Below are 20,144 nucleotides of genomic sequence, written 5' to 3'. Positions count from 1 at the left end.
AATTCCAGATTCTTATTGAATTCAAATTGCATCATCTGCCATAGTGGGATTCAGACCTGGGCCCAGAGACATTGGGTCTCTGGATGAATATTCCTGATGAAGGGCTTACACCCCGAAATGTTGACTCTCCTGCTTCTCGGATGCTGCCTGACCCAGCTGTGCTTTTCCAATGCCACACTTTTTGTCTCTGGATTAACAGACTAGCAAAACTACCACTAATGGTATTTGACCAAAGAATGAAAGGAATTTCATTCAGAATCATTTTTCTTTTGAATCATAGAATCATAGAATTCTTACAGAGTGGAAACAGGCTCTTCAGCCCAACAAGTCCACACTGACCCTGCGAACAGTAACCCACCCAGACCCAATTCTAAAATTATAAAACTATGTTTTCTAGCATTTGAAGAAGTGAAGAAAATATGGACAAGTGACGCTGTTTTGATTGACTATGATCCAACAAAATAATTGTTTTTAACTTGCCAGGTGTAACCACAAGGGTTAGGCATGGAGTTATTTAATGCATCAAAAGTCAGCACAAAAAAGCATGTAATATATGCTTCTGTACCTTAATGAAGTCAGGGCAAAATTACTCACAAATTGAAAAGAGACATAAGTAAACATGTGTGTTAGCAAGGTCCATAAACACTTGAACAGACAGCCCTCAAACAGCTGATACTGTAGAGCAAATGTATTAGCAAATGAGAAATGAACTTAGAATAATATATAACAATTCATATGAATGTTTTATGTTTTCCTTTGTTGTCTGGTCTCTTTGCTTTTAAACTTCATGAACCTTCTCCTGCATTGGGTGTTTACCTTCACCATCTATTTGGTGACACAGGTGCACTACATTTTAATGCCTCAAAGCAACAAATAGCTTTATAGCTTTGCTGCTATTCCCTTGAAATTTACTGAGCTCTTTGTTCATTCATACTTTGTACTCTTTTTCTGGCTTATTGCTAATTAGAATATCAACAAAAAAGCAGCACATTGCTTTCATTCTATTTATTGCCTGATCTATAATTGTCTGGAATATGGCAGGTGAAGTAGACACCCCAAATGGTAACATTTAGAGCTGGTACAACCATTGGCATGTGTGAACAATAAGTAATTTCTTGCTCTTTTTAGTTAACTCTGTTATAAAATCTATTTGACAGATCTATCTTAGTGAATACGTTTTCATCAGTCAAATTAGAAATCAAATCTTCGCTGGTAGGCAACAAATAAGTATCATTCCTTAAGCATTGTTTACAATTTACTTATAATCCCCATAAATCCAAACAGACGTGGCTGCTTTTTGTACTACTGTTCACTGCCTTTTACTTCTTTAATTGTTCCTGTTCTTTATAATCTATCCAGCTCATTATTTGCTACTTTGAACTGTGCATAAGGCTTTGACCCAGTCTTGCAAAATGTCAACTGCATGTTGTCCTTTACCTTCTCTTCAGCTTTGTGATGTCTAATTTATTGTTTAGTTCTGCTTGCTCAAAGCCCACTTCATACTCTCTTAGAACTTTCTTATTGTCAGATATAGTCTTATTAAATACTAAAACAAAGTAACACAGTCCAGTTTATCTGTATCTTGTTCAGCCAATAACTTCCCATCAGTGATACATTGTTTCCTTTAACTATTAGCAATGGTATATAATATTATGCATCATTGTATTCCACCATAAAACTAAATTAGTCTCAACTGAAATACTGTTATTCAGATAGCTAGTCAGTTTTGCATAAGGGAACTTGAAAGAAGGATTTCTTAAACTTTCCTTCCAATGTAATAGACACTGCTACAACTGTATCAATGAAGAAAGCAAGCTATGAATTTCCAAGTATCATTTCTACTGTATGCATGGAAATGATCTTTTCATAGAATATAGAACAATACAACGCAGAACAGGTCCTTTGGCCCTCGATGTTGCGCCAACCTGTGAACTATTCTCAGCTTGTCCCCCTACACTATCCTAAAATCATCCATGTGCTTATCTAAGGATTGTTTAAATCTCCCTAATGTGGCTGAGTTGACTACATTAGCAGGTAGGGCATTCCACGCCCTTACCACTCTCTGCGTAAAGAACCTGCCTCTGACATCTGTCTTAAATCTATCACCCCTCAATTTGTAGTTATCACCCCCATACACGCTGATGTCATCATCCTAGGAAAAATATTTTCACTGTTTACCCTATCTAATCCTCTGATCATCTTGTATGTCTCTATCAAATCCCCTCTTAGCCTTCTTCTTGCCAATGAGAACAGGTTCAAGTCTCTCAGCCTTTCCTCATAAGACCTTCCCTCCAGACCTGGCAAATCTCCTCTGCACCTTTTCCAATGCTTCCACATCCTTCCCGAAATATGGGGACCAGAACTGTATGCAATATTCCAAGAGTGGCTGCACCAGCGTTTTGTATAGTTGCAGCATGATATTGCAGCTCCGGAACTCCATCCCTCTACGAATGAAACCTAACACACCGTATGCCTTCTTAACAGCACTATCCACCTGAGTGGCAACTTTCAGGGATCTATGTACATGGACTCCAAGATCCCTCTGCACATCCACATTACCAATAATCTTTCCATCAACCCAGTACTCTGCCTTCCTGTTATTCTTCCCGAAGTGCATCACCTCACATTTAGCTGCATTGAACTCCATTTTCAGTCCCATTATTTTCATCTTTGTTGTGCTGTTTTTCTTGCCCACAAACTGAATACAACTCTTGATCTTACTGCTCAACAATTTAAGAACTTCAGTTCCCTTATCTATCATTTATGCATCTGAGGACTTCAAGGCTCATAAATCAGCTTTAAATATAACTTTCATCTACTGCATAGCTGCAACCTGGAGCTCTGCTGCTTCCTCCACTCCTCCCTGCCATCTAGATCTGATTTGACTTTACCACCAGCATAGCTCTTTCACTCAACATTTAGATGGTTGGTGACTACCATAGCAGTGACTACATCTCAATGTCTGACTCCGAGGCTTTTCATTTGGCTGCTGTGGCTTGGATCTCACTGAAATCTAGTGAACCTCTCCTGCCAACTCAGGGAAGGATCTCCCTTGCAATTTTCCTTCTGTCATCTCCATTGCCCTTGCCTCATCCTTGACCTTCTTCATGTCAGCTTATTGCCCATTCTTAAAATTTTGATCTGAAGTTTACAATGCTTCAGGCCTTCTACAAAAGTATCTCTAAGGTTGATTACTAAGTTAGTGAGAAAGTTCCCTTCATTTTAGAATATAATCTCCTACATTCTCACTTGGCAAGTGTTTCATTTGATGGAATAAAATTCTTAGTGCAATTTCACTTCACATCATAACAGGAGTCCAGTATTTCATTAATTTCAGATTATTTCATAATACTGGGCTCTTTTGGAAAACACTGTTTGAGAAATAACTCGATGAAGGCTGATGTCCTGTCACCAGGTTATCATTTATTTACAAGTGCATAGTATATAACATCGATCTAACTAGCTCAAAGCTGGCTCCTAGACTGAACAGAAACACTGACGTTCCTATTTATGTCAGCCTAGGCTCCCTGATTGGACCAAGTTAACAGCCCCAATCAGGGTACTGATATTGTATGATATCCACCTGGCTGACCTTATTCCAATCATGATGTGGAGGTGTTGGTGTTGGACAGGTGTGGACAAAGTCAAAAATCACACAACACCGATTATAGTCCAACAAGTTTATTTGAAACTGCAAGCTTTCAGAGTTCTCGCTCCTTCCTCAGGCAGGTAGCTGTCTTGTAATTTTTGACTTGTTCCAATCACTACAGGTTGGATGTTACAGCATAACTGTCTTGTCCCATTATGGTTTAGAAAAGCTTTTTTCCTCTTTGCCTATTTTATGTGATTTCAGCCAAGTGTGAAAATACAGTTTGTAAGTATACTGGTCTTCTATGTTAGGGTTGAATTCTTATTCATCCCAAAAAAGTACCTTTTGAGCCTTTTTTCACTCATTTACATAGTATGCTGATTCATTGACCTGAACATTAGCATGTGCACAAGAAGTAATCTTTCGTGCCGCTTAAAATTCCTCAAAACTAATTTTAGGATTTTGAAAAAAAAATGAGACAATGCTTTTTGGTCACTAATTTTTCAACTGAAATGTAATAATTAATTGCATTCTAGCCTAGTTGCTATTTTGTTTGGTTATGTGCTGCACTGAGAAAAGACAGACAGGACAAAATTTACTGGGGATGGGGCGGGGGGGGGGGGGGGGGTGGGGGGGAGGTTTGAGCAGTGTGTGCTTTGGTGAGATTTGCAGCAGAATCAGACAATTCCACCATGACAGGAGCATCTTGCATCATCTTTTAAGCTTTTTTTTAAACCAAAAGTCCAATTACACACATCTGAGTGACTTTTCTGCCACCAAATCACCGTGAGACTTTTTTTGTTTTTTAAGGCTTCTAACCATGACCAGTAAAACACCCTTGCAGCCAATTAGATATTCATAAACAAAGCTATTATGGGCAATGTGCATTGTCAAAGATGAAGAGAGGTGGGGAGAGAGGGAAGGTGCTAAATCAAAATGGTGTTGGAGGAGGAAATAAAGCACTGTATCCCTAATGAGCTGTTAACATGCGGTGTGACAAGGTGCCAATTAAAGGAGATTCTAACTTGTTAAACGCCTTGTTAGTGCTCAATGCATCTCACTAATACTCAGCTTTCTATCTTACCAAACATTATCAAACAAGTTGGACATTGAGAAATCTTGACATGGGAATCAGAGGGATTACCTAGAAACTTCAGTTCACTACTTATTTCAAAGCACATCCGTATAATATAGGACCAAACAGCATCTCAAGGCATGATTCACAGGTACTTGCTGCATGACCCTCACATTTATGGACATTGACATCTGGCATTTGTCATCTACTCACTACCATCATGGATGGATTCTCAGGAAACACAGACTTGCACTGCACGGCACACCAGAAACTAGCATTAAATAGTTGTAGCAGGGATACATTGCACACAGGGACAGGCACCCAGCACATAGATTGGACCAGACTATATTTCAGTGCTAGGCGAAAGTGAGGACTGCAGATGCTGGAGATTAGGGTTGAGTGTGTGGTGCTGGTGAGGGGCATTTGCCCGAAAGATTGATTTTCCTGCTCCTTAGATGCTGCCTGACCTGCTCTGCTTTTCCAGCACCACACTCTCGACTTATATTTCAGGGCTGCTCACTTGCTCTTTTAACACTTGTTTACTTAGCATTTACCTGCATGTTCACAATATCCATGCCTTGCCATGCCAATTCTTGTAACCTAGCAGCTTGTTTTTGGGTCAACAGTCCTCCATCAAGGGGCAGACATTTTGTCACATGGCAGTGTGCTGCAACAATCTCACACCTGCACCGTGAGCCAGCAGCTTCTCTGACAAATATACTGCATGTGCAGTAATTGAGTGGTCAAGTCTCAAAAACTTAGTGTGCAATCCCCAACAAAGTTCCATACAGGCCCCATAAATCAGGGGCTCAGGGAGTGGCCAGACTTATTGAAGGTCTTCTTGCCAGATACAAGTTGACCCTCCTTGGCCTGAACTTTAAAGGTCGGTGTGGTCAGGCAGAGTGGAGGTGAAGAACTCAGTTTCATCTAGGCTTTGTGAGTGGAGACTTCTGAGTGAGCTGTGTGTGGTTTCTCCTCTGGCTGGGTGTCACCTGACAGTGCCCTGTCTCCCTCTGAGAAAAGTCCCTTGCCTCTGTTGGAGCACTAGAGGTCAGATTTGTGAAGTTCTCCAGCAGGCTTTTAAGGCACTGAATCCGGCTCTCCATAGCAGCTACCAACCTGTCCATGGAGACAGCCGGATGGTCACATGACTAACTACACTTCTATAAATTCTGGACAGTAAAGACTATTCTATCCCACAAAGTTGCCTGTTGCTTCTGTTCTTCTCTATACATGTGGGGCTGGGCAGGTGCCTGGTCTCCCGCAATCCTTTGAGTGCCATTTGCTCAGCAGGTTGTGTTTTCCTAAGCCTAATTATCCCACTGAGTTGTCAGTCTCTGAGGTGTTGGGCCGTGCAGGAGACAGCATTGTTGATACTTTCTCTGAGGCCTCCATAGATATTTGCTCATCAACTTGTTCTGAAATGTTATTACACATCTCTGGAGAAGACAGTACTTGAACCCAGGTCTCCTGGGCCAGAGGTAGGGACACTACCACTGCGCTAGAAGAGTCGTCAAAGTCAAGGAGGTAGACTCTGGAGGAATCAGTCATTTGACCACATAAATGGTAGATATGCTGATGGTAGCTACAAGAAAATAAAGAGAAGGTATTGCAGTCTGTCTTATAGGTAGTGTGCAATAAATGATACTGATAGCACAGTTCATGTGAAAGGTGCATTAGAATGAAAATGGTACATATTCACTTGGCTGAAACATTATCCCCAGTCATAGCCTTGTCCTGTGAGGTCTAGGATTTTTCTCCTCTTAAGAAGCCAAATGTTGGCATCCTTTTACCCATACAGGTTTTGTTTGTCCTGTTATGGGCTGTCTTCTCCTGCAATAAGGAAAAGGAAGTAATTGATTTGAGGTGAAAGTGGGTGGCTCAGCTGTTAGTTAGTCCTACTGCAGGTGTCAAATGTGTCATTCTCTGAGGGAATGAGTAGGCAGCGTGGGGACCATGAACGTTCATGGTGTAGGAGGTATGTGGGGAAGGGGTGCGAATGAATGAGGGAAGATATTGCAGTCAGTACTGAGAAAGGCTGAGCACAAGCCTTGGTGTGAGGTTGGTACAGCAGCAGAGATAGAGTAAACAGAGAGAAGAGTGTGGTACTTACCTTGGTGCACTGCAGAAGGTCACTGACTTCCTTCAAACACAGCTGACCATTCCTTTGCACTGTGGAGGTGGCAATGACCCAGTTGGCAACCTCAAACAAGATGCCCGAGACCTGGTTGACAGCTTCAGACCAGGCTTTTAATTTATGGTGTCATAGCCTCCTTTGCCAATCTGTTGGAAGAGAATTCTTCTCCTTTGCACCACCTTCTCATCCAAATGCCTGTCAGAGAACTGTAGTACCATTTTCCTCTCCTCCAAAATGTTCAGGTTTCTTATGTCAATAAGCAAGGCAGTTTCAGAAAGCCAGTGCTCAGCCAGGTACACAGCAGAATTTTAAAGATGGCATTTCTGCAAGAGATGCTGGTCTTTCAGTGTACATCGGGTGCGTGGCGAATTATTTCAGGTACAATGGATTCTATAGGTAATGAAGTGAGTTTGATCAGTCACGGTGAGAAAGTATGCTGTGCCTCACAGTGGATATCCCTCCAAAATAGCTCAATGCAACTCAGACTCAGCCAAAACAATGTAAGATTCAGCCCATGTGCTTTCTAAACAGCCACAATGACTTTATTAACATCTGCTGAACAAACAGCAAGAATACAAAACACTCAGCTTTTACACTATAAGACAAGTAATGCGAAGTGACATCAAATCACCAGTGGTACAAAGGGCCCGGCTCAGGGTTATGGTTCTGTAGGTGAGTGCTTTGTAAAGCTATTTCCTACACTGCAACTCGGACAAATGTATTATTCAAAAGATAACAGAATATTCTTTTTAACATTATTCAGGTTTCCACAGGACAATGTTGGAAAACTACCGACATAGTCACCTCCTTAACACAATTTCTGCCTCCTTTCCTGCCATGACTGTGACTACGTCTACCATTATCACAACATGAGCCAACCACAAAGAAAATGTTTGGACTCAAGGTTTGTCACAGCAGCAGTAAGAAGGGATGATAATTGTGATAAGGGGAGCTATAAGAATACTGTGTTAGCAAATTGCCAGCTTTTTTCTGCACAGCTATACATGAAGTATTGATCTTAAAACACCAAAACCGCTGAAGCACTTTTAGTTAGTCTCAAAAAAATCCAGTATTGAGTATTTGGTTTGAAAGGTTGAGATAAATTTAGCTCCAGATGAGAGATGGCAGCATGGACACGCATAAAATTTGGTGTGCTTTTCTTTTTATGGAGTGATTTACTTGAAATATGGATTAATTTACACTGAAGTATCTATTTTGTCACTGGTTCCATCAGTATGCTATGGGCTGCATTACTGGTGAAGCACGCTGTCATGTCACAGACTGAATCAAGGAATACAGTCATAGCCACAGCCAGGGCACCTATCATGTTGTAAGATGTGAAAAGAAAGCAGCAGGGAGAAGTACAGCAGTGAGTGGGCTCTTTGGAAGGAGGTGGTGTTGGCTTTCTGGCTGTTTCCATAGCATCAGCAGGATGATGGCAAAGAAATTGCAAGCATCCATCTGATTTATGTTTGGTGGGTGGGTAAAGCTTGTACTAACAAGGAATGCGAGGGTGTTGAGAGATACTTGAAACAGTACATATGATTATATATCGGGTTGTTTGGCAATCGGATGATCTCAAGGGTCACATAGCATATACAATTGATGAGATTATGAATAAACGTTCCTGAATTCAACATTACTATGTACATGTGAACAAAAGTCAATTTTTAATGTCAAAACAAACATTTGTCAGCTAAAGACATCATAATGCTTGCCATAGAATGGAGATTATTTCACATTTATAAATTAAATGCACTTATTTTTGCATTGGAGAGGTGGATCAGAGAATTTTTGTTTCATACCAAAGATACTATTCTTATGAAATAAAAGTTAAATCCAGGCATTTATTTTATTTTCATTTGATGTAACCACAAATAGTGTAAGGTAGATAATTTAACAAATGCAGACCGTTTACATAGTAATATTTAGTGTAAAACAGGTTGACACCATTTAAATGTATTTATTGCCTCAACTACATATTAAGTGCAGGATTGCATGTAAATGTCAGCTATCCACAATGCATCAATACTATTAATCAGGTCTCCAAATCTAGGTTTTTTTTTAGTATGTTTCTCTCTCTTCAAATGCCCACATTTAGTTCTTCATAACAAATATATTTCTAGTGTCCTGAGGCTAGGTTATCATAAACTTACTATGTGTGCATCCAAACAATTGCTGTAACCAAATTTTTAACATGCAGCTGCTGTAAATGCACAGGAAGCAGTTTGAATAATAAACAGCTTTCAGACAGAAAAAGATCAAACACTCAGTAATCTCTGATCATTCTAATCCAACCACAGCTTGCAAACATGGACACGTGTACAACACCTCCATGCACAGGCGACCTGCTGTTAACATTGAAGTCGATTACTAGCTACAGAATAAGACATACAAACACAGAACCAAAGGGACAGACAGGGAGAAACATTGTTGGTTAGACAGAGGTGAACAGTGAAGACTTGGGCAGAGCTCCAGAGTGTGGAAGGTAAAGACAGGACTAGAAAGACAAAGGGAGACAGAGATCTAAAAATTTGATTGCCATGAAAATGGGTGTGGAGAAAGTGTGGTCTGCAGATGCTGGAGATCAGAGCTGAAAATGTGTTGCTGGAAGAAGGGCTAATGCCCGAAACGTTGATTCTCCTGTTCCCTGGATGCTGCCTGACCTGCTGCGCTTTTCCAGCAACACATTTTCAGCTATGAAAATGGGTGTGGTATGGAAGGATTGGGAAAGGAGAGGAGGTCACCAGGGTCACTGAAAAGTTGTCTTGCGAGATCATTACCATGAGTTAGGCTTGCAGCCAGTACTACCTATATTGCTGATTTAATGTTGGCCTCTTTGGAATGGTTTCTGTTTCTATGCTGTACAGCTCTATGACTCTGTGACATTATAAATGTGAGCTGATGCATTTTGGAACATCAAGTACAGGTAGAAGTTATATAGTGAATGGCAGAACCATTAGGAGTATTGATATCCAGAGGGATCTGTGTGTGCATGTCCACAGATCACTGAAGGTGGCAGTGCAGGTAGATAAGGTAATAAAAAAGGCCTTTGGCATGCTCACCTTCATTGCAAGGGTCAATGAGTATAAGGATAGGCAAGTTATGCTGCAGCTTTATAGAACTTTAGTTAGGCCACACTTGAAATTTTGCATACAGTTCTGGTCACCACACTACCGGAAGGATGTAGATGCTTTGGAGAGTGTACAGAAAAGGTTTACCAGGATGTTGCTTGATATGGGGGATTTTAGCTATGAAGAAGAAAGAATGGATAGAATGGGTTTGTTTTCACTGGAATGCAGGAGGTTGAGGGGCGACCTGTCAGAAGTTTATAAAATTGTGATTGGCATGAATAGAGTGAGAAGTATGAGGTGTTTCCCTCAGGTGGAGGGGTCAATTACTAGGGGACACAGGTTCAAGACGTAGCGGGGAAATGTTTTAAAGAGCTATGTGAGAAGTTTTCCACACAAATGGTGCCTGGAACGTGCTGCCAGGTGGTTGAAGCAAACACAATAGCAACATTCAAGAAGCACTTGGATGAATACATGACTAGGAAGGGAATAGAGGGATATGGATGTTGTAAGTGAAAACAGTTTTAGTATGGAAGGGCAAAATGTGATGGCGCAGGCTTGGAGGACTGAAGGGCCTGTTCCACTGCTGTATTGTTCTTTGTTCTTTTTAAAAACTTGAACATCAGTAGGTGCTGCAGAACTGTCCCTCACATGTCGAGTTACTTACCCTACCCACTCTAAGTGTGGTTGTAACCATTTCCTTCCCCATTGCACTGCACTGATTGTCAGCACAATACAAGGTGATAGTGAGTGCTCTTTGGCCCGTGGCTTGCAGCTTCTGCTCAAATATGTCTGTGACTCATACAGTCATAGAGATGTACAGCACGGAAACAGACCCTTCGGTCCAACTCGTCCATGTCAACCAGATATCCCAAACTAATCTAGTCCCATTTGCCAGCACCTGGTCCATATCCCTCCAAACCCTTCTTATTCATACACCCATCCAGATGCCTTTGAAAAGTTGTAATTATACCAGCCTCCAGCATTTTATCTGGCAGCTCATTCCATACACGCACCACCCTCTGCAAGAAAACGTTGCCCCTTAGGTCCCTTTTATAAAATTTCCCCTCTCACACTAAACCTATGCCCTTCTAGTTCAGGACTCCCCCAACCCAGGGAAATGACTTTGTCTATTCATCCTATCCATGCTCCTCATGATTTTATAAACCTCTATAAGGTTACCTCAGCCTCTGATGCTCCAGGGAAAACAGCCCCAGCATATTCAGCCTCTCCTGATAGCTCAAATCCTCCAACCCTGGCAATAAATCTTTTCTGAACCCTTTCAGGTTTCACAACATCCTTCTGATAGGACTCCTTAAACATGCAAATCCCCTTACTGGTAGCCCATCCCATAAAATCCTTAGGCTTCGCACTAGCCTGGGTCCTCTCCCTACCTGTCTAAATGAGCCTGCACCTGCACATATTTCTGATGCATCCCCTTGATTTATGAGGTGACCATGTCAAGTTTGGCTTTTGATTGCATCCTCTCTCCTTCATCCAGTCCATTGAAGCCCCAGTGCCTCTGACTATGGATGGAGCCCTCTCCAGTATAATCCTTTTCTGATAACCCCTTGCCGATACCACTGACCCCTCTTCACTCCCCAGCCTACACTTCCCATTTCAGAATAATAACTTTGCAGAGTCTCCTTTCATGGCAGTAGCTACCCTTGCACCTCTTTGAACCCCTTTCTCCTTATTTTCTGCCGACTGAACCGACAGACTGTGGACCACCTCCAAAACAAACTAACTGCACATCTCTAGATCAGAAGTTCCCAGAGTCCTGACTGTGTTAGCTTTACCACACACCAGGTACGATGTAACTACAGGACTGACCATGATCCACTCCCGAAATTGTGGAGGTACAGACTCCTAACCAAGATTATTCCAACTAGACAGTTGGCCATGAGCAACTCCGTGGATCGGTATGGGACCCTGCCCTTCACTTATTGTTCCAGGACCCCCTGACTGACAGGCACCCCCATGGATTTCAGTGAGGAGTACTCCCTAAGGTTTTGAGACATGGCTGCTTACTTGCTGCACATGCAATGTGTATGTTACAAGTGCAGCTGGTATATGGAGCAGGTGTGAGATTAACGGAGAATACTACTATACAGTAAGGTGTACATCCCCTTTACTGTGGACTTCTGACCAACAAGGCAAGCTGCCTCCTTTGTGCATATTGGCATGGGCCCGCAAAGCATGGAAGATGTGAGCATGCAGGTGGGAACTAAGTTTGCAAGTAATGAGAGCAAAGGAGCAGCCCTGAGAAGTAATTTAGTCCAATCCAAGAGCTGGGTGCCTGCTAATACACACAACATGCCCCTGCAGCAGCCTTTCAATGATATTTGCTGATGGAATCTGCAATGCAAGTCTGCACTTCCACTCCACCCTACCAACGGATTGGAAAGGTACCATGATAGAAGTGTTTTGGAGCAAACACGAACTGAATCCACCAAGTACCTGCTTTGGTTTCCATGCAGAGTTTTCTTGATGTCTACCTTCCTTGGTACATTTAATAAGATTGAATATTATTGAGACAAGCTGGACAATTAAGAAGGCATTTGAAAAACAATTATCATACTTAGTTGAAAACCCACTGCTGCCTACCAAGAAAGTTGCCATGCCGCTTGCCAAATGTATAAAATTTGCACCAAGATGCTCCCAACCTTGAGATAGGCCTTGATGACCACAAATTTCACGTTTGCCCATGCCACTCGAGCCTCTGTAAGATGTCATCCTGTATTTCTCTGTAGATGCTGCTAGGCTGTTAAGTATTTCCAACAATTTTGATTGGGTCATTGACCAGAAACGTTGGGCTGAATGTCACAGGGCACCTGAAGCCATGAGATTAAGTGGGTGAACCTGTAAATTGGGGCACCATGCCATTGGCAAATGCCATCCTGCCTGCACAATGATTTTATGGGCTGTGGTAGAGGAGTTACATATACTGCCTGCCTGTGGATCATTGGTGACTCTCAAATATAAAATTCATATCTAATTAAAGGCCACATCCTGCCATTGCTCCAATTTAACAAAGTTAAAAATCACACAACACTAGGTTATAGTCCAATAGATTTAATTGGAAGCACTGCTCTGAAAGCTAGTGCTTCCAATTAAAACTTGGACTATATCCTGACATTGTGTGATTTTTAACTTTGTACACCCCAGTCCAACACCAGCATCTCCAAATCATGTCCAATTTAACAGGTTGTGAAAAAAACCTGTGACAATCTTTAGGACAGCTGATCAATGAGGTGTGTTTTGAAAAAAAGAATATCAGTTAAATATGTTTCCATCCCAGGACTCCTCTGGCAATTGGATGGACCTTTTTGATTTGCCTCTCCAAGTGCACCCCATCATCCTGCCCTGTTCAACATGAATTCCTATTCTCCTGGTCCAGACGTTGCAAGATTGCAGGATGTATCTGGTTTGGGGATAGCCATGCTTCCTCTTCTCTGGCCCTCTGACAATACTGACAGTTGCAGCTAATCCTGGTGTCAGACCTGTTGGCCTCTGACCAATCAGCAGATTTGTGATGCAGAGTTTCCCATGAAAATAAATTTAAGTCCCATTTCATATTATTTAAAGGGCTATTGTCCAAATTATTAAAGCAGAATGGGATGACCATGTAGGGACACACTTGCCCTGGAATTCTTGTGAGGAAATGGGGAGTCTAACCCTCGGTGTTAAATCCAGATCATCAATTCTACTTCACTTTGCACAGAAGGAACATTACATGCTGAGTATTTCCAGCATTTTCTGTTTTTTATTTCAATTTTCCAGCAGCTGTAGTATTTTATTTTTGTCACTGGGAAATTCACTGCATGACAGATGGTTAGAAGTCCTCCAGGCACTACACTACCATCATCAGTAGGCAGACGTCATGGCATTCAGTGCTAGAGCTTAGCTTCAGGTGCATGGCTTCAAAGCATACAAATATTTAATGACTTCAGTGTCGTCAGGGTAGGAACCTTACCTCAATGCCGTTTTCACACCAGTCATACTACTCACAATATTCATAAACACTTGCACTTCATTCTCCTTTAACTATTGTATAACAATTCACTCCATTTCCTCAATTTCTGAATTAATTCTTCAGTGACTGTATATGAAATCACTGACAAGCTAGCATTTATTTCTTATATCCAATTACACATGAGAAAGTGATGGCTAAGCTGCTCCCATAGTGTTGTTAGGTAGGGAGTTTCAGAATTATAATGCAGTAAAAATAAAAGAAAGGCAAAATATATTTTCAAGCCAGGTGTTTAACTTGGATGGAACTCAAAGGTGGTGATTTTCCTAGGCTCCTGCTGCCTTCGTCCTCCTAAGTGACAGTGGTAATGTTTTTGTATGTGTTGTTAATCAAGTTTGTTATGTTGCTGCAGCACCTCCTGTAGATGATGTTGAATAGGTTTGTCAGCTCAGTATACTGTATGAGCTGCTGGTTATGATGGAGGTGGCTACCTCCATTCCCTTTGAAGTGCACTATTGTGCCTATTTGGTCTTGGTGAGCAAGTGAAACCAACTTGCTCACTTCCACTATTTGGCTAGTTGAGGATATTTTCTCATTTGGCAGATGTACATTACTGTGTTATAACATTGAGTCAGGCCAAATCAGCCTTTTTACCTCTGTAATTGCAACACAATAAAATTAAAACCTTCAAAGATCCTCAAAATTGACTCCAATGGTTCTTAAATAGACTTTTAAATAATCAACCATAGACTTTGCAAATTATCAATTTCAGACACCAGTTTTTACTATCTAAAACAAAATCTTAGCAATTTATAAACAATTCAGTAACTTTAACAGAGCAGAAATTAAAGTGATAAAGTAATCTAATTGGTTTACATATTAAACCCCTTTTCAGACCCATTCATACAAAAGACAAACAAGTACAGTTAATGGATTAATAAATGAAAAAAACAAAACTGGCCAGATTACCTATATGGTTTTCATGAAGCATTGTTCTGCAGGCATAGATGAGAGTTGGTTGATTGATTTTCTTAAGAAGTTGATCAGGATCACCTTTACCGCTCACTCAGATAAAGAGAGTAATACTTGCAAGTTGCTTCTCTATTCACCAAATTTTCAAGCATTGATAAAGATGCTTAGGTAAGGAGCTTTCAAATCTTCATGCTGTAACATCAACAGCCAGTTTTCCTCTCACAGAAAACACAGCTCAAAACCTAATTCAAACTCTGACCAATCCCTGATAAATGGACTGTCTCCTCCACAAGCTCCCAGTTACCATTCAACATCTGCTGTCAGTTTGAACATAAGCTCTTTTCCAGACTTGCTGGAACTCATTGCCAGGTACTGACATCATTAATAGTCAACTTCTGCTAACTGTTTAAACATTATGCTCTTCCTCAGTGATGAAACGTCTGCTGAACTTTTATCAGGAATCAGCCTGCAATTAACTTCAAGGCCTAGCTTCACAAATAAACAAAAGGGTGTTTGGTTTGTTTTCCTTTTAACAAACAAGCTATTACCTCCCAGTTCAAAAATCATCTTTAATTCACACTTCCCAGTTCCAAATTCAAAATTGATAGCAAGGCTCTAACAACTGTTGCTGAAGATGTTTCCTGAGAAGAAAGTCAAATATACTGCATCAACGTGTTTCTTTTGAATCAGCTCAGCATCTAACATCATAATTCAATCCATCGTAATTACTTATTCAGGGTGGCACTCTGAATTAGATCAGTTATTGATTCATCAACTGACAGGAGTATGGTGTGTCATTTCTGAAACTTCCTTGATGTATGGTAAGGTGGTAGGGTTTCTGGCTGTGTTTGGTCTGCTTGTCATGGTTTGTTCTTGAGGAATCTGCGAACTGTATTTTTTGAGTATCTGTTCTTCTTGAATATGTTGCATAGGTGACAGAAATGACAGCTAGACTACTAAGACCCCTTGGAATCCTAGTAGCACACAAACCCACGAACACTCTCAAACAAAAACTAACAAACTTAAAAGACCCAGTACAACCCATGGACAAAACCAACGTCGTCTACAAAATTCCAAGCAAGGACTGCCACAAACACTACGTAGGACAAACAGGAAGAAAGTTAGCCACCAGGATACACGAACACCAGCTAGCCACAAAAAGACACGACCCTCTCTCCCTCGTAGCCCTACAAACGGAGGAAAAAAAACACCTTTTTGACTGGGACAACACATCTATTCTGGGACAGGCTAAGCAAAGACATGCCAGAGAATTCCTAGAGGCCTGGCACTCCAACCACGCCATAAACAAACACATAGATCTAGATACCATCTATCAACCCCTCAGAAAACGAACAGGAAATGACATCACCACAAACCCCAATAACCCCATCCAGGACAAACATATAAGTAGAAAGCAGGAGACAACAGCTTCACTTCACTTGGAGGTCGCCACTGATGATGTTACCTAGCCAGGTAATGAAACGTCTGAATATCAAACCTACAGCTCAGCGAGCAAACCTACACCCTAAATCTCAACCTGAGCTACAAATCTTCACAAACCTGACAGTATTGTCTTAACTGTGGCTGTTTGTAGTCACACTCACCCCAGAGCCAAACTTGAAATTCATGAGATGATCATTGATAGATATATCAGCTTTTCAAAATGTATGATCTAGATCACCTATTTTCCATTGGAATACTTTAAGTTTTTCTTTGCTTTTAAACTATTCTACCTCATTATGTTATTTGTGTGGGTAACTATTTGATTTCATACTTTTCTGGAACCATGTTCTGTTTCTGCATAGTTTCTGAAAGTGACTTATTATGTCACAGACAATGCACCCACTTTTAATAACTGGGTACTGCCTCTGCCTGTAAGGTTTCTTTGCTCCATACTGCTAAAAAGCAATTTTAATGTCTGGTGCCCGGACTGATTGCTGTACTAGTTTTTCATGTTTAATGTTTGTCATTTATGTACTAAGAATGTAATTGACTCTGCTGATCTCCTGATTCTCCTCTTACCATTGACTGTGTTATTTCTAGACTTTTCACTCACCATGTGAATGATTTTCTCTGGAGTCAGGTCTTCTTTGGGCTGTAATACATCTGACAAAGACTCATCAGCAATTCCTACAACAATTCTGCCTTTACAAATCTTACTTGAAGTCACAATAGTCCCATTTCTCCACTAATCTGTAGAGATCATTACTGAAATCATCAATGGATTCCCCTGGATGCTGAACTCTTCTATTAAATCATGCTATTTGAAGAATTTTATTAATTCTATAGTTGAAGTTGTGAATCTTTAACGTTCTCTACCTCAGACAGCTGTGGAAGTTCAATCATTGAACAAGTTCAAGCTAGAAATCTTAGGTTCTTTGAGACCACTGACATTAAGGGATATGGAGGTAGTATTGAAAATGAATTGAAGAGATGATTAGCCATGACCTAGAATAGTTGAACAGGCATGATGGGTGAATGGTTTATTCATGGTCCTATGCTTCAATGTTCTAATGTATATTTTTTCATATGTATTTGTTCACAGAAAATGGATGTCACTGCCTACGCCAATATTTATTGCCCATCCCTAATTGGCAGTTAAGTGTCAACTGTATTGCTATGGATCTGGAGTCACGTGTAGGTCAAACCAGCAAAGGATGGCAGATTTACTTTCCTCGAGCATTAGTGAAACAGATAAAATTTACAACAATCCATAATGGTGACATGATTGCTATTGGAGTAGCTTTATATTCCAGGTTCAGCTTCTAAGTTGGTATCCAATCTGGAAGCCTTTCTGGATCTCTGATATTGTTTTCTCCAAATGTTTTGTGCATTTCTGTGCTCTATATGGCCCATTTCTGAAATTTAGTCTTCCTGACAATACTATATCTGATGCAAGGTCTTCCTAATATGATCATATATTTTGCTTGCTTAAATGATTTTTGCAGTGTAACAGTTCTGCTGCTCTTTGCTGTGTACTGGAATTATTATTTCCAGCAAGGTTAAAATGAAGGATTAAAATGGAGTAAAACAGAGAATTCCCACCTTTCTCCTTGCTTCTCTGTTTGAATATCTCTGTCTGCAGATTTAGTAATTGATTCCAGCTTTAATCATAGCTTTTACTGATTGATTCCCATTCCTCACATTTTAAATAATCCTCGACTTTATCAAACTTTTACAAAGTATCTCCTAATAGTTCTATCTCCTTTAGATTAGGTTATCGTAGGCTTTTAAATTGTCCAATGCTATTCCTTTAGTTACTGGCTTTTCAATGTTTCTGGCTTTGCAGCCTCAGATGGATATTTCCATTGAATGATAGAAACGTTACAACACACAGGGAGGCTATTCAACCCACTATGACTGTGCTGGCTGAGAAAATAACAACTAGTAGCCTATTTTAATCCTGTCTTCTAGCACCGGACCAGAGCCTACTAAGTTATAGAATTTCAGAAGTAGATGCAGGGGCCTTTTAAATGAGTTGATGATTTCTGCCTCTAACATCAAATCAGGGAGTGAATGACAAACTCGTGACCCTCTGAATGGAGATTTTTTTTTCATGTCTGGTCTATTTTTTTCTAAATCATTTTAAATCTGTGCATTTGGTAATTGACCTCTCCACTAAGAGAACAGATCATTCCTGTCTGATCTCTAGGCACTTCATAATTCTGCAGATTACAATTAAGTACCCCCTCACTCTGCTCTATTTGAAGGAAAACAACCTTGCCAGCTTAATCTTTCCATAACTGCATTTTTTTCAAGCCCTGATAGCATTCATATAAATCTCCTCTCCAAAACAATTATGTCCTTCCAGTAATATGATTGCTAGAACTGAATACAAAATTCCAGTCTAACCAGTATTTTATACAGTTACAATGTTGCATCTCTGCTTTTGTATTCTAAACTTTATTGAAAAAATGAGAGCATTCCAAATGCTTTCTTTCCTATGTCACCACTAATACTATCATTCGAGGACCTGTGGTTATGCATTCCAAGATCTCTCACTCCTCTTCTGCTCTCAATATACTCCTCTTTACTGCTAGTGTTGCTTGCCTACTTCAAATGCATCATCTCACATTCAGAATCATAGAATCCTTTCAGTATAAATAGAGGCCATTTGGCCCATAGAGTCTGCTCCAACCTTCCAAACAGCATCCCACCTATTCCCATAACCCCACATTTACTATCCATCTAACCCACACATCCTTGAACATTATGGGGCAATCTAGCATGACCAATCCACTTAACCTGGATTTCTTTGGACCTTTGTTGGATTTCATGGGAGAAAACTAGAGCACCTGAAGGAAACCTGTGCAGACATGGGAGCATGTGCAAACTCCACAGACAGTTGCCCCAGGCTGATTCTCCCTCTCCAGGAAACTGCTATCTGCTAACTGAACTTACTAGAGTTCACTAAACCAGTTTTATTATTCACTAGTGTATTATCCCTTGTTGTGAATTTCATCTGCATTTCTTCCATAGGGCTCTTAAATCATCGGCTCTACCCAGCTGCTAACTTATTGGATTGAGCAGACAACCTAAAGCTGACTCTGAAGATCTCACAGTTCTGCTTAACTTGTTTTGCATGAGCAGTCAAATCAAATCTGCACAACTATCTACCATGCCACATCGTATGCCAGTGCATTGGTTGAACTGTTGCTCATGATGAAAGTTGTATCTATTATCATCCTTAAAAGTGGAAAACTAAAAGGTCTCTTTCATCTAGAGTCATAGAGAAAAGTATTTCCTTGTCTAAATGGAACAATGTCTTATCGTTAACAGTTTATTGTATGTTAGCAACTGGCTATGGGTTACATTAGGTAAAAACAATGACTGCAGATGCTGGAAACCAGATTCTGGATTAGTGGTGCTGGAAGAGCACAGCAGTTCAGGCAGCATCCGAGGAGCAATAAAATTGATGTTTCGGGCAAAAGCCCTTCATCAGGAATACAGGCAGAGTGCCTGAAGGGTGGAGAGATAAATGAGAGTAGGGTGGGGGTGGGGAGAAAGTAGCATAGAGCACAATATGTGAGTGGTGGGTAAAACCCCAGGGCATCAATGTGGACTTCAACAGTTTCCTCATTTCCCCTTCCCCCACCTCACCCCAGTTCCAAACTTCCAGCTCAGCACTGTCCCCATGACTTGTCCTACCTACCTATCTTCTTTTCCACTATCCACTCCACCATCCTCCCTGACCTATCACCTTCATCCCCCCCCACTCACCTACTGTACTCTATGCTACTTTCTTCCCCCCCCCCCCCCCCCCCTCCCTCCCCCCCCACTTATCTCTCCACCCTTCAGGCACTCTGCCTGTATTTCTGATGAAGGAC

The 20,144-nt window shown here is 40.9% G+C and overlaps 1 protein-coding gene and 1 long non-coding RNA gene across 6 annotated transcripts in view; one reads left to right on the top strand and one right to left on the bottom strand.

Annotated features, from left to right (window-relative positions):
* LOC148148791 (uncharacterized) overlaps positions 1 to 17,842 on the top strand; it is a 42,821-nt gene extending 24,979 nt beyond the window's left edge. The window contains exon 3 of the long non-coding RNA XR_015758654.1: positions 17,363 to 17,842. This is a non-coding gene — a long non-coding RNA (uncharacterized LOC148148791). The remainder of the gene's footprint in view (positions 1 to 17,362) is intronic.
* The window catches only part of dlg3 (discs, large homolog 3 (Drosophila)), a 546,829-nt gene that overhangs the window by 353,895 nt on the left and 172,790 nt on the right, over positions 1 to 20,144 (bottom strand). The window lies entirely within an intron of this gene.

The sequence above is a fragment of the Chiloscyllium plagiosum genome, unplaced genomic scaffold (assembly GCF_037043375.1).
Source record: "Chiloscyllium plagiosum isolate Xiang-an unplaced genomic scaffold, Cpla_swu_hap1 HiC_scaffold_11, whole genome shotgun sequence".
NCBI lineage: Eukaryota > Metazoa > Chordata > Chondrichthyes > Orectolobiformes > Hemiscylliidae > Chiloscyllium > Chiloscyllium plagiosum.
This window is presented reverse-complemented; position numbering and strand designations above follow the sequence as displayed.